This window comes from Ruditapes philippinarum, unplaced genomic scaffold (genome assembly GCF_026571515.1).
Source record: "Ruditapes philippinarum isolate M1 unplaced genomic scaffold, ASM2657151v2 ctg6340_1_1_1_1, whole genome shotgun sequence".
In the NCBI taxonomy this organism is placed as follows: domain Eukaryota; kingdom Metazoa; phylum Mollusca; class Bivalvia; order Venerida; family Veneridae; genus Ruditapes; species Ruditapes philippinarum.
In genome coordinates, this window is record NW_026853014.1 from 22,614 (window position 1) to 36,399 (window position 13,786).

A 13,786-nucleotide genomic window follows, 5' to 3' on the forward strand; every position below is an offset into this window, starting at 1 on the left:
TGTGCAAACATGTCTTTAAGACAGAAAACCAAGTCAGAACTTGTCTATTACTTAGTTCAATATGAATGTGATGGAAAGTACCAAGTGAGGAGTAAGGGATTCGTAAAAACTTCTGAAGAGGTAATTTTTTATAACATTTTTATTCAAGTGCAGATACACAAAATGAAAAAAAATAATCTTTTAACAACAACGGAATTATTTATATACTTCTTTAAATAAAATGTAAAATATTTCAAAACATCTGTTCATCAAAGATCTGTCACTTGTCGTCAGACTGAAAGAAAAACTGCATATATGTGTCTTAGATTGGTATACGTATATCTTAATCTGTTTTTTTTCTTCTGTAATACAAGATTTCTTCCTATATATTATCATGTTCTTTTTTGTAACTGCTATTGTATTGTTAATTGGCTATAAGCAATGTATTGTTTTTAATCTTCAATAAAAATTCGTATTGCTTTGTACTGCGTAAAAAGCGGGTATAATCGTTATAAAAAAGCAGATACTGGTTGTAACGGGAGTACATTTTTGTGTATTTAATTTATCACGAAAATTCTTTTGATGCACGAAATATATGTACATGCACATCATCCAATAGAGTTGTCCACCGTTCATTTAATAAATACAACACAACTAACAACGAAATGTATATCGTAAAAAAAGAAGCGACAGATAATTATTACATATCTGTTAACGCCATATATGTAAATGTATAAAAGATGAAGACGAAATTAAACTGTTTATTTAATCAATTTATAAATTAATTAACATGAATTCTAAACATATAAATTGATTTTCAATTGAAGTAGGTAGTGCGCTACGAATTGTTCCAGTGGGGAATTCCCAGGCAGGGGTTGGCCTATGCAAGATTCTGGGTCGGGAAGTGAGCCACAAAAGAAAAGTTTATGGTCAAACACAGAAGTCACTGAAAAAAGGTAACATTTTAAATTGGCTTAAAAGTACGTTTATCGCCCTTGGGCTCCTTAATCATCCCCGTCAATTTTTTTTAGTCAAAGTCCACTGAAGTAACAATTGACTTTCCTCTAGATCTATGTGAACCAAATACCCGCTTTGGGACGTCACCAGTTGCACAACCATTCATACCAATACAAACTGGCACAACTTTGTACAGATGATCAATATACTTGTTACATTGTTCTACGGTCATAAATGTCTCCCAGAAATCTATGATAATACTAATAAGTTCTTCTTTTGTTGAAGGCTCTTTTTTTATCACGTGTTGTTTGAGCTGGTTCCAGCACATTTCAATAGGGTTAAGATCCGGACTTTGCGACCCATTTAATGTTATTTTCCTGATAGAAATTTTGAGCACGTTTTGATGTGTGTTTGGGGTCGTTATCCTGCATGAATCTATGTCCGTCTGGATATTTGCGTATAATAAAGCTTCTGAGATTGTCTTTAAGAATAGATTCTACAAAAAATTCAGAATCCATTATTCCCTCAAACACCGTTATTTCAGTAGCACCGCGTCTGCTTATTCCCGCCCAAACATTGTCTTTCAATGGGTGTTTTGGTTTTGGCAATGTTGCATTAGCAGAATTAATATGTCTGTAACCTGTTCTTTTATTGCCGTGTAATTGAATTGATGATTTGTCTGTAAAAATCACATTATCAAATTTTTCATTTATACCTAGTAAGTTATTGCAGAATTCTACGCGTTTTGGTTTATTGGCATCTCGAACCATTTGGGCATATCTTGAAGTCGAACAAACGTAGCCCACTGCTTTAATGGCGCGTTTAACTGTAGAATGTGAACAATTCGCGCCATTTTCTTTAAGTGAACGATAAACTGTAGAACTTGATACATTAGGATCTGATTCGAGTGTTTGTTTTATGTAGTTGGCATCATCCACAGAAACAACGTTAAAATATCCTTTAGATTCCTGATAATCAGTTTTTTCAATGTCTAGTTTTCCACTGATATAAGCTTTCACCCAGTAACTTACTATAGTTCTTGTTACAGTGATACCTCTTGTCTGTAGCGTCTTAATTATTCTATTAGTAGAAAATCCGAGTTTGTGAAGTTCTATTATATCAATTTTTATTTTTTTGTCTACTTTAACCATGTTTAATAACAATGTAAAACGGTGTTATGATGATTTTACTATTATTCAGATGTTTTATATATCTCTCTCTTATGTTTTGACACGCTGTTAATACACAGCTTCTGTAACATATTGACAAACCCCTTATGGCATGTGGCAATACCCTATGTATATCATTTGACAACATGTAATATTTGCAGTGTATTGTCATAGAAGTTGAACCTTGCATATTAAATAAGTGGCAGATGACAATTCTATGGCTGTTTTTTAGAATTATTTTTTTATTTAATTAATTTAATATTGAATATGATATTCTATTGATCACATATATAAAACAAGAACTGTAAACTGTTAAAAGATTATTTTAATGATATTCCAATAATGTAACGCTAACATTAGGGCCCTTTAACGCTATAATTATTTATAGCGCAAATGGCGTCACGTCAAATTTCTCCGTAACACGTAATTAATGACAATTAAAGCATTAATGTTATATGTATAATAAAGCCTCCCCCGGTTTTTAATCCAATTCTGTTGCTTACATGATGTAATACTTAACTTTCATTAAATTACATGTATTTCATATCAATTTACAGAAAGAGCCCGTCAAAAAAAGCGTGAAACCGAAAGCCCAGGTTCTTCAGAAATCAACACCTGTATGTGAGTCAACTGAGCTTACTATCGCTGACGAGGGTACTATCGCTGACGAGGGTACTATCGCTGACAAAGACGCTGAGGCCAATGAGGTGGGGTCTGTTAACGACGAAACGACAAAGACGTCCAGCGTAGACTGTCAGAATCCGGTTAGTGATGACAACTTCAGTACAACATCAGAAACGCCGTCTAAACAACAGGGGATCCCGTCAGAAACAGGGTCACCATCCATGTTGACGTTTCGATCTACGAGAAATCAGCCGTCAATGACGTCAATTCAGTCGGTTATGCTTCAAATGATGAAAAAGATGGGTGATATGGAAAGGACTTTAGTGAGTGTTTCGAAACGTGTGTCTGATATTTCAGGACAAGTCACTAGACTGGAGTGTAAAGTTGACGGTCTAGCCTCAAGACAATTGTCCGTGTCGTCGAGCAACATAGATCCAGAGGCAATCCAGTCTGTGCCCCAATCAGACTTCTTGACCGATGAAGTTGTTAAGACATTATTTCTTGAGTCCAAGGGATCAGGGCACTTCGCCTGTAAGTTAGTAGAAGTAATATTTCCGGAACTGTTTGGGCCCGAGAATCTGAGACTGAAATATAACTGGAATGGATCTCATGGTAAGAAAGAGCTAGAACCGTCAAAGAAAGAGATTGTCAAGAGGTACTTAAACTTTTTCTTCCCGGAGTCACAGACACAGTCAGCCTGGCCTATGTTAGCTGGGAGAGTTAACGAGAGACTGCGACGACCAGTGAGCAAAACAGCACGACAACTTGATAGTTTCATCCCGCCACCACTGGACGATTTTAGCATGGTGGATTTTCTAAATGATGACAACATTGAGACAACATACCGCCTTCTATGAAACTGAAATAAACGACTCTAGATGAACAGTTAGTGTTGGTTATGAACATGTGTGAAAAATGTAACAGTGTAGATAATATATTATAATCAAAGTACTGTATTAGTATTTCAAGAATGACTCTAGATGACAGTTAGTGTACTGTGTGAAAAATGTAACAGTATAAATAGTGTATTATAATTATATGTATTAGTATTTCAAGAATAAACTTAGTTGCTGTTAAATAAAATTTGAAAATTAGGTACAAGTAAATAAAATATGTTGATTTAATGTATAATATATATGAAAGCAATGGAATAAAGGGTATCAAATGAAGTTTGTTCTTATTAATTAGGTGCTGGTTGCAGTCAACAAGGTAAGTACATCTATGGCTACATAAAGCACAGTCTCTGTACATGCAACTTTGCAGTTTTACTAACACGTCAACTTATCATCTGAAAAAGAAAAAGTTTGGTTTCAGTATCAATATACATTATCTTAAAAAACATATACAAATTACTTTTTTATGTCGACAAAAGGTTGCTTATACAACATGACTCGTTTGTAAGGTTAATAAAAAGCATTTAGTACAAAAATATTTCAAATATATACATGTATCATAATTACGAATCATCAGATACATAGATAAGCAGATTATAATATATCTCGTGCAAAATTGGGCATTTATTTTGTAGCAAATAAATCTGTATGTCCTTTATATTATTCACCATTATATAATCCTATTAATGGGCATATTGACACTAACTTTCCTAGTCTTACAAACACAGCAGAACATTTTTTCGTCTTGAAAAATAATTTTGTAAAAAAAGAAATAAGTAGTTTTCAACTTTTCTTTGTTATTTAAATGGGGATTGTCTAGTTTTTGCAACTGGTGTACTTGCTACAAGCACGTACTTAGTCGTGGGTTGGTCAGACCACAGACACGAGTATCGGACATGGGAAGAAAATATGACTACATTGATAATAAACTCAAATGTTAATGTTAGATGCGTCAAGAACAAAACAAAGTGAATATACGCCCCCTTTAAAATATACTTTTAGTTAAGAGAACTTCTAGTATATTTTAAAGGGGCATATATTTCACCTTTTTTGACAAATTGACGAACAAAGAGGTTCAAGTCACATGACAGGTGATTTGTCGACATCTATATATATAGAATTTATATGGGAATTTAAAAAATGTCATTTTAGCGTGATTTGAGTACATTAAATCATTTTAATATTTTTGTCATTTGACCGAGTATCCTTTTAAAGGGAATAATGAAAAAACAAAAACGTGTTGGTACGCCCTTTCACCAGTTATCCGTAAAGTAAACGGTAGACGCTTGGTTATTATTAAAACATGAAAAAGAACCTGATTTTCGGAACACAAATGCAAAATAACAAAAAACTATTTATTATTAATTATTTGATTTAACTGGGAAGTGACACGGAGGCTCGCGGAAATTCTCTCTCGGAGTGACTCGCTATAACTCTTATCTCGGAGTCACTCTTGTTACGCGTTTCACACGCGGAGTCACTCGTTTTTAATGCAAAATACTCTCGCGGAGTTGCGAGTCTTTTCCTCGATCCTCGGAGGATTTTGCATATTCCTCGATATCTGTACTGTATAAATGGTCATGACCATGGTATGTTAGATTAGTTATGTCCTCAGTTTATTTTATTTTAAATAGAAATCGCTTTAAAAACCGCATACTGTCATCAATCGGAAATTTGTCTCTAACCTTATTTTTTGTCACATAGACTGCATAAACATGTTGCGTATGAAAACTATGCTGACAGTCTATGCTGAGAGAAATCCTGAAATATGCATCATCTTTAAAATACCACAACCAAAATATAGCTTTTAGGAGTGGTGATAAAGTGGTTATGGAGTCTGCTTTACCCTGAGGGGTTGTGTGTGCTAACCCAACTTGGGTCATATGTTACCAGTATTTGTTAGCTGATGGATGAATAAATCAAGTAACATACATGCTTTGTTTACAAGCAAGGTAAATAGGCTTAATATAAGACTTGATAAAGTTGTTTTAAGAAAATGGTCATGTCATTGATGAGATAAAACACAAGCAAATGATAATTGAATTAGTTTTATTATGCTACTATGATTGACTGCAATTGTAATGAAACAATCACAAATGGTTTTCATGAATTCCTATAGCCATTATGAGAATAATTCTCATGAACTTGTTATAGAAATGAAAATGAGAGTAGCTCTCAAAAACTTGTCATTATAATGAGATGGGAATAATTTTTATAAACTTACCATTGTAATGAAATGAAAGTACATGTAGCTTAGATAAACTTCCCATTGTAAAGAAATGAGAGTAAGCTTTCATAAACTTTCTATTGTAGCTCTCATAAACTTGCCATTGTAAAAGATTAAAGAAGCTCTCATAAACTGGCCATGGTAAAGAAATGAAAGTAGCTCTCATAAACTTGTCATAGTAAAGAAATGAAAGTAAATGTAGCTTTTATAAAATTATAATATAGTAACTCTCATAAACTTTCGACTGTAAAGAATAAAAGTAGCTCTCATAAACTTTCAAATTGTAAATAATAAAAGTAGCTCTCATAAACTTTCCATTGTAAAGAATAAAAGTAGCTCTCCTGATTTTTCTATTCTAAAGAAATGAAAATAGCTTTCATAAACTTGTCATTGTAAAGAAAATGAAAGTACATGTAGCTTTCATAAACTTTCAATCTAAATAAAAAGACAGTGGCTTTCATAAACTTGACATTGTAAAGAATTGAGAGTACCTCTCATAAACTGGCCAAGGTAAAAAATGAGAGAAGCTCTCATAAACTTGCCATTGTAAAAAAACTAGAATAGCTCTTATAAACTGGCCGTTGTAAAAAAATAGTGTAGCTCTCATAAACTTGCCATTGTTAAAATAATAAGAGTAGCTCTCATAAACTTGCCATTGTAAAAAAATGAGAAAAGCTCTTATAAACTTGCTACTATAAAAAAAATGAGGGTAGCTCTTTTAAACTGGCCATTATAAAATAATTAGAGAAGCTTTCATAAACTTGCCATTGTAAAATAATGTTAATAGCTCTTATGAACTTGCCATCGTAAAAAAATGAGAGTAGCTCTCATAATCTTGCCATTGTAATAAAATGAGAGAAGCTCTCATAAACTTGCCATTGTGCCAAAAAATGAGAATACCTCTCATATACTTGCGACTGTAATAAAATGAGAAGAGCTCTCATAAAATTGCCTTTGTAATAAAATGAGAATAGCTCTCATAAACTTGCCATTGTAAAAAATGAGAATAGCTCTCATAAACCTGCCATTGTAAAAAAAATGAGAATACCTCTCATATATTTGCCATTGTAAAAAAAATGAGAATACCTCTCATAAACTTGCCATTGTTATGTAAAAGAGAAAAGCTCTTGCCCTTGTAATCAATGGAGAGCAGCTCACATAAAACTGCCATTTTATTGAAATGGGAGAAGCTCAGATAAACGCGCCATTGTAATGAAAATGAGAATTTCTCTTATGATCTTGCTATTAAAGAGGAAATGGGAATGATTATCATTACAATGTACTGGAATGAGTAATAACTCATGTTATCTCACCATTTGAAATAGAAAGATATTAGTTCTAAGGAACATGCCATTTCAAAAAAGAGAAAGAATTATTTCATGAACTTGCCATTGTACAGAAAACAAAAAGTTGCCATTGTGTGTTAAAAGTAATAAAATTAGCACTTATACTCATGAAATCGAAAAGTTGCCATGGTGATAAAAATAATTAAAATAACACTTAAGTTCATGCAAATGTGAAGTTGCCATGATGATAAAAGTAATTTAAATAGCACTTACATGTATACTCATGAAAATGAGAAGTTGCCATGGTGATAAAAGTGATTAAAAATAGCACATATACTCATGAAAATGAGAAGTTGCCATGGTGATAAAAGTAATTAAAAATAACACATATACTCATGAAAATGAGAAGTTGCCATGGTGATAAAAGTAATTAAAATAAAACTTATACTCATGAAAATGAGAAGTTGCCATGATAATAAAAGTAATTAAATAGTATTTATACTCATGAAAATAAGAAGTTGCCATGATGATAAAGGTACATGTAATTAAAATAGCACATTATACTCATGAAAATAAGAAGTTGCCATGATGATAAAGGTACATGTAATTAAAATAGCACATTATACTCATGAAAATGAGAAGTTGCCATGGTGATAAAAGTAATCAAAATAACACTTATACTAATGAAAACAAGTTGCTCTGACAATAAAAGTAATGAGAATAGCACTTATACTCATGAAATTGTCTTACACAAGTCAATTTCATAAGTAAAAATATATTAATAGAATGTTTGTCTTAAAGTTCCTATGTCAGTATCGGAAAAGTATTGGAATGATAGGCGATTTTTCTATGACAACAAGCACTAGTTTTATATGTCATACATTATACATGTACAATGAAAATGTAAAAAATTATCTTTCAAAAGATACTGCTTGGATAGTTGAATAAAATATTTAACAAATTGATTAAAAAAATAAATTAATTAATAAAATTATGACTTAAAAAGTGCTGTAAACTGCTATAAAAATATCAAGGTAACTTGAAATAAATTTTTTCATAAAATTAATGATAATGTTCAAAAGAATATGATTTTATTAATCAATCAATCAATCAAACAGTCAATCAATCAATCAATCAGTTAGAATATCAAATCAATCCAATTATCATGATTAAGGAATGATTAAAGTTGAGGAGTTAATTTAACATGATACTGCTATAGAAGTGTCCAGATGTGGCGCTTGACTTCCGGTACTTCTTGCAGTAAGCAAAACAACAGTCTTCCATACATCAATGATATCTTCAAGACTCTTGGAATGGTAAAATTCCAACCGGATTTGCACCGGAAGCACCGGAATGTATCACATGATTTGTCTGGTTAGTACCCTTTTCCTACCCTGAAGTAATGAAGGGCGGCAACGTTTTACTGTTTTTGGATCTGTCCTTGAGGTTGTTATTTTTGACAAAAGTTGGGGGTTTCAAATTTGTAGAAGAGCTGTATTGGACTTTTGATGTGTATATTTAATGTCACCAAATATAAGGACTTGGGACGCGACGGTTTGATATAGTGGAATTTCAGCACATATTGAGGTTAAAATGGAGCAGAAATGTACGTCGCACCAGTTTGTTCCGATGTGTAATTGTTTTACCGCTCCGATCCATTGTGAAAGCATTCCTTGACTTGCATAGAGAGCCATTACGTCACTTTTCCCATATTACTACTTTCGTCGGACTCTGGTTGCCTTGTCATATTGTATTTGATTGTCCTGTCAATATTTTCATTTTTTTATATCATTGATTTTTTGAACAATCGGACCAAGGTTTAACTGTTCGGCAGAAGTGACTGAAGATGCGTCCCAGTCAAAAAAAGCTCGTGAGCAAAGAAGATATTTACATCCTGGAAATATTTCTGATCATCATACTCGCCCTCGACCCCACACACTGTGAGGGATTTTGAAATTCAAACTTCCATCGGGATTTCGCTCAGACTGTGTAAACATAAAGATTAGTTATAGCGCCTCCTAGTGTTAGTATGAGAGCTTATCATTAATAAATACTCTGTAAACAACGGTGCCGCCTCGATTCAGGATTGACACGGGCACCACTGAAGGTCCATGCCGAGCCCTTTTTACCAGGCAATACCGTACTAAAGAGACAATTTTATCCTTATGACGGCACCCTATTATTATTACAGACGGCCTTTTACAAACTGAAAAATAACTTAATAGGGCCTTTCACGACAATGCACGATACAACGGTTGGGATTGTTAATTTTTGCGGAAACGTTCTCCCATCCAGGACAGTAAGGCTGAAAGAGGTCAACCCGTCGATCCAAGGATCATCGCGGAAAATTTTCCCACCCATAAAATTTTATGATTTCAAAAAAGGAATGTTTAATGAACCGATTAAATTGAAGAAATGTTGAGTAGGACAGGTATTAGCGTATCACTTCCTCCGGTTTGGACCGTACACCCAGCCCTTCCTCGTGGGGCCACCCAAGCCCGGGGGGAAAAAACCCCAAAAATTCCTGGGGCCCATAAAAGTAGCCAATTTCCACTGACCAAAAGATCCACGCATTCGAGAACAAATACGGCCCCAAAGAACCAACCCAAGTTTTAAAGCAGAATTTGTCATGGAGTGTTCTGCAGGCAAGGAATTTGGCTGGAAACCATGCTGCCCTGACTTTGGGCCTATAATGTGCACACACTTCTTGCAATCTCCATTTTCTCTATTGGAGTTAATTCTGGCCCATTTTTTCCTTTCGTTCCTGGACATGGCTTTGTTGGGGAATTTGTTTGGTGCGTCCTTAAGTCAGGTGGCCTTGTCTGTTAAAAAAAAAAAAAATCTAAGTAAATTGTGACGTTTTTTGTTTTTTTTTCATTGAATATTTACAACATCTTTCAATGTATCTGCCTTTCGTTTTAAAGCTTTTTTTTTTAGAAAGGTTTTTGGATTGTTAAATATATCTGATTATCCTGTCAAAGATTTCATTTTTCTAAATAAAGTACAGTACAATTAAAAAGAAATGTGATCATTTTCATATTTGCCAGAGTGGGATTTAATCAAAATCATAAACTTTTATTTGAGCATGTTGTTTCATTTATAAGGGAAAATGAACATTTTGTAGGTCATGAACAGGCTCGATGTAACCAAGCATGGCAATATTTTCAATTTTGCCGTTTTGGCTTTCTCTAGGGATTCTTATTTTCTCTAATTTTTCTACAGATTTGACTTAATAATTGAAAAGGAAATCTGGAGTATCTTAAATACATGTAGATAGTTTATTTAAACTTTATAAAAATCATTGATTGACCAGTTTTAAGTTTCATGGTGTGAACCCATATTTTGTGAAACATTTTTGTTTTTTATAACAATTAAATATTGGGATCCATTCATCAAGTTAATTTTTCAAAATTGAATTTAATTTAGGTAGGAGATGTAGTAATGGGTAGTTTCTTGTGAAAATCTGGTAAGAACTAGAGCTGTCATTGATTCATTTGAAGCATATTGACGATACATTGATATCGGATGAACAAATAATTTGATACCACCAATATATTGATTACATACTCCTAATCTTTCCCTTGTATATATAATCACTTTCATACCTGTTTTAAATTGATTTTTAGTAAGATATATGTTTTGCTCATACAAATATGTTGTGTCCAGTTTTAAAATTTTCTTTGCATGATTTTTTTTCTTAACCATTTTTTGTCATCACCGCTATGTAATTTGTTTCAATTATATACAAACCAGCTTAGTGTTAGGAACATGGCCACGCTGTTTTTGTATATTTTTTGGATTTGGAAAATTTTCAATAATTCAATAGACCATTAAAATAAATAAATCAAATAAATCGATTTTTTTCAAAATGTGTATCCGTTATTGATCGACAGAAGAAATTATACCCCAATGATACAATATATTCAATTTCTAATGGATGAAACTTATAGTTAAGTTACTGGCAAAAAAGGAGATTTTAAAAATGATTCATTTATTTATAATTTGACGTTGAAAAAGAAATTTAAAATTAAATGTTACTAAAATTTTAGATAAAACTTTGATGCTTTTTGAAAAAATTTTGAAAATATCTTTTTCAACCAGGAATATACAAAATTTCTCTAGTAAACACGGAAATTGAATTTTGGGGGATACTCATATTCTAATAACGTTTTTAAGTCTAAAGTAAAAACTTGAAATGTGTCCTACCCATTAGATTCAGGCGTATCCTCCAATATGAACCAGTAAGGTAAAGTTTCAGGACCGAACTGCTAACTTAAGGGATTTTAAGGATTAATTAAATTTTCCAGTTAGAATAGTTAGATTTACCTAACTTTTATTCTATATCAATAAAATTGTGAATTTAGGTACCTATCTTATTCTTATATTCATATTTTACAAAAATTTTAAAATTAGATTACCTATCTTAAAGACAAAATTTTTATGTTTAAAACATTATTAACATTTTTTTTAGTTTTTATTTTAAAAATAAAAAAAAATAAAATTTAACATTACCTGTTCCCCCATGTTTTAACAATTTTTAAATATCGCAGAAATTTTAAAAACTCTCCTTTGGTAAAGTAAGTTTACTAATATAATAAAAAAGACCTAACAGACATTTTGCTTAATCAGAAAAAACATTTAGGCCAGAAAAAATTAGAGATTTGTTTTTGAAATTCCTAAAAACCTATTTGAATAGTTCAAATGTAGAATTCATTTTCTTTCTGTATCGTTTCAGACCGCAAGCTGTTATAGAGATAATATTTTTAAGAATTCAAATTTGTCATTAGAATCTTTTGAATCTTTTAATTTTATAAGATCCATTTTTAGAGCAGAAAAAAGCCGTCAAGATGGTTTAAGGTGTTAAATCCATTTGCAACTTGCATTATCTTTGTGAACAAAATTGGCTAATTTTTGTGTCTTTTGGCTAAATTTTTGGTTAACTTTATAAATTTTTCTAATGTCAAATATCTACTGATATGCAAGAGGTTTTGTTTTGCGTTTCTCTTGATCATAACTGCATTAATTTGAGCCGCGTCATGATAAAACCAACATAATGGGTTTGCGACCAGCATGGATCCAGACTAGCCTGCGCATCCGTGCAGTCTGATCAGGATCCATGCTGCTTGCTATCAGTTTCTCTACTTGTTATAGACTTTGTAAGCAAACAGCATGAATCCTGATCAGACTGCGCAGGCTGGTCTGGATCCATGCTGGTCGCAAACGCCACTTATGTTGGTTTTTGTTGTTGACGCGGCTCATTTGATTTTTGGTTGGACCTTAGATGAAAATACGCTATAATGCAATACTAACAGAGGCTGTAGCAATTCTACCTTAAAAGCTACATACATAACAGCTAGATTGAGTAAAAAGATTTTCAAGGGGACTTTTAAAAACTTAACAAGAATTATTTCAAAGCGGTTAAAATAAAGTACAAATATATATTTAAATTTTCACCAAAGTCTTTTGTCTTTCACAGAATTGAATTTTCGTTGATTTTTTTTTCTTGGGCTCGTCTGGTAAAGCATGCAGCTTTCAAATCTTTCTAAATTCAGACTTTAATGAAGAATTTTTCTGTTTGGAACACTTAAAAAACAACTATAAAGCATGGATCTAATGGAGATGAGTTGGCTGGTTAAAAAAGTGGTTTTAAAAAAAAAAGCTTCCAGGGAATAGTGTTGTTTATTTTTATTAGATATTATAATGATAGCACCTGAGGGAGAATTTCCTTTGTATACGATATACAATATAATACATATATCTCTATTGATTCCTATTAGTTATATTATATCACAAGTAGATGACATCTGTTTTGTTACCATGACAACACATTATATGTATGAAAGTATGTGTTTTTAAAGGGGTAGTCCATTATCTATAAATATATTTTTTTAAACCAAAATAAGATAGAAAATTTTCATCCAGTCAATACCCATTGTATTTTTTCAAGAGGTTCTCATATATGTCATTAATGCCAAATGAGAAAAATAAATGAATTTTAATTGTAAAGGGAGGTTAATTGGAAATAAATTTCAATTGTTCAAGGGAGGTAATTGGAGATGAATTTCAATTGTCAAGGGAGATAATTGGAAAAATCTCAATTGTCAAGGGAGGTAATTGGAGATGAATTTCAATTGTCAAGGGTGGTAATTGGAAATTGATCTCAATTGTCAAGGGAGATAATTAAAAATGAATTTCATTTGACAAGGGAGGTAATTGGAAATTAATTCCAATTGTCACAGGAGGTATTAACCAGTTAATTGTTTTCTATACATTTTATTTTGAAACTGCTGAGAAATAATTTTACAGGGTACATTGAATAGAACATATTTTACTGCCCTTAATGGTAGGATTGTTCTATCAAATCTGTGGAAAAATATGAAAATTGGATTCAACATAATTACTTGTGTTTTGAAACAAAATAAAGAGTAATTTTTCAAGATGCCGTAACTCCTGTTGTTAAAACATTACTTAAATATTTTCCTTTGTAAGACTTTGTCAAGTAGATTCTTGATGTTCTTTTTGTTGTTGTCTTTTGTTGTTGATAATTAGTTATTAAAATGAATCTACAATGAACTTAATATTGTTGATAAAAAAAGGAAAATAAATTGGAGTAAATGTAAGTTTTTTTTCCCCTATTATGATAATAGTATT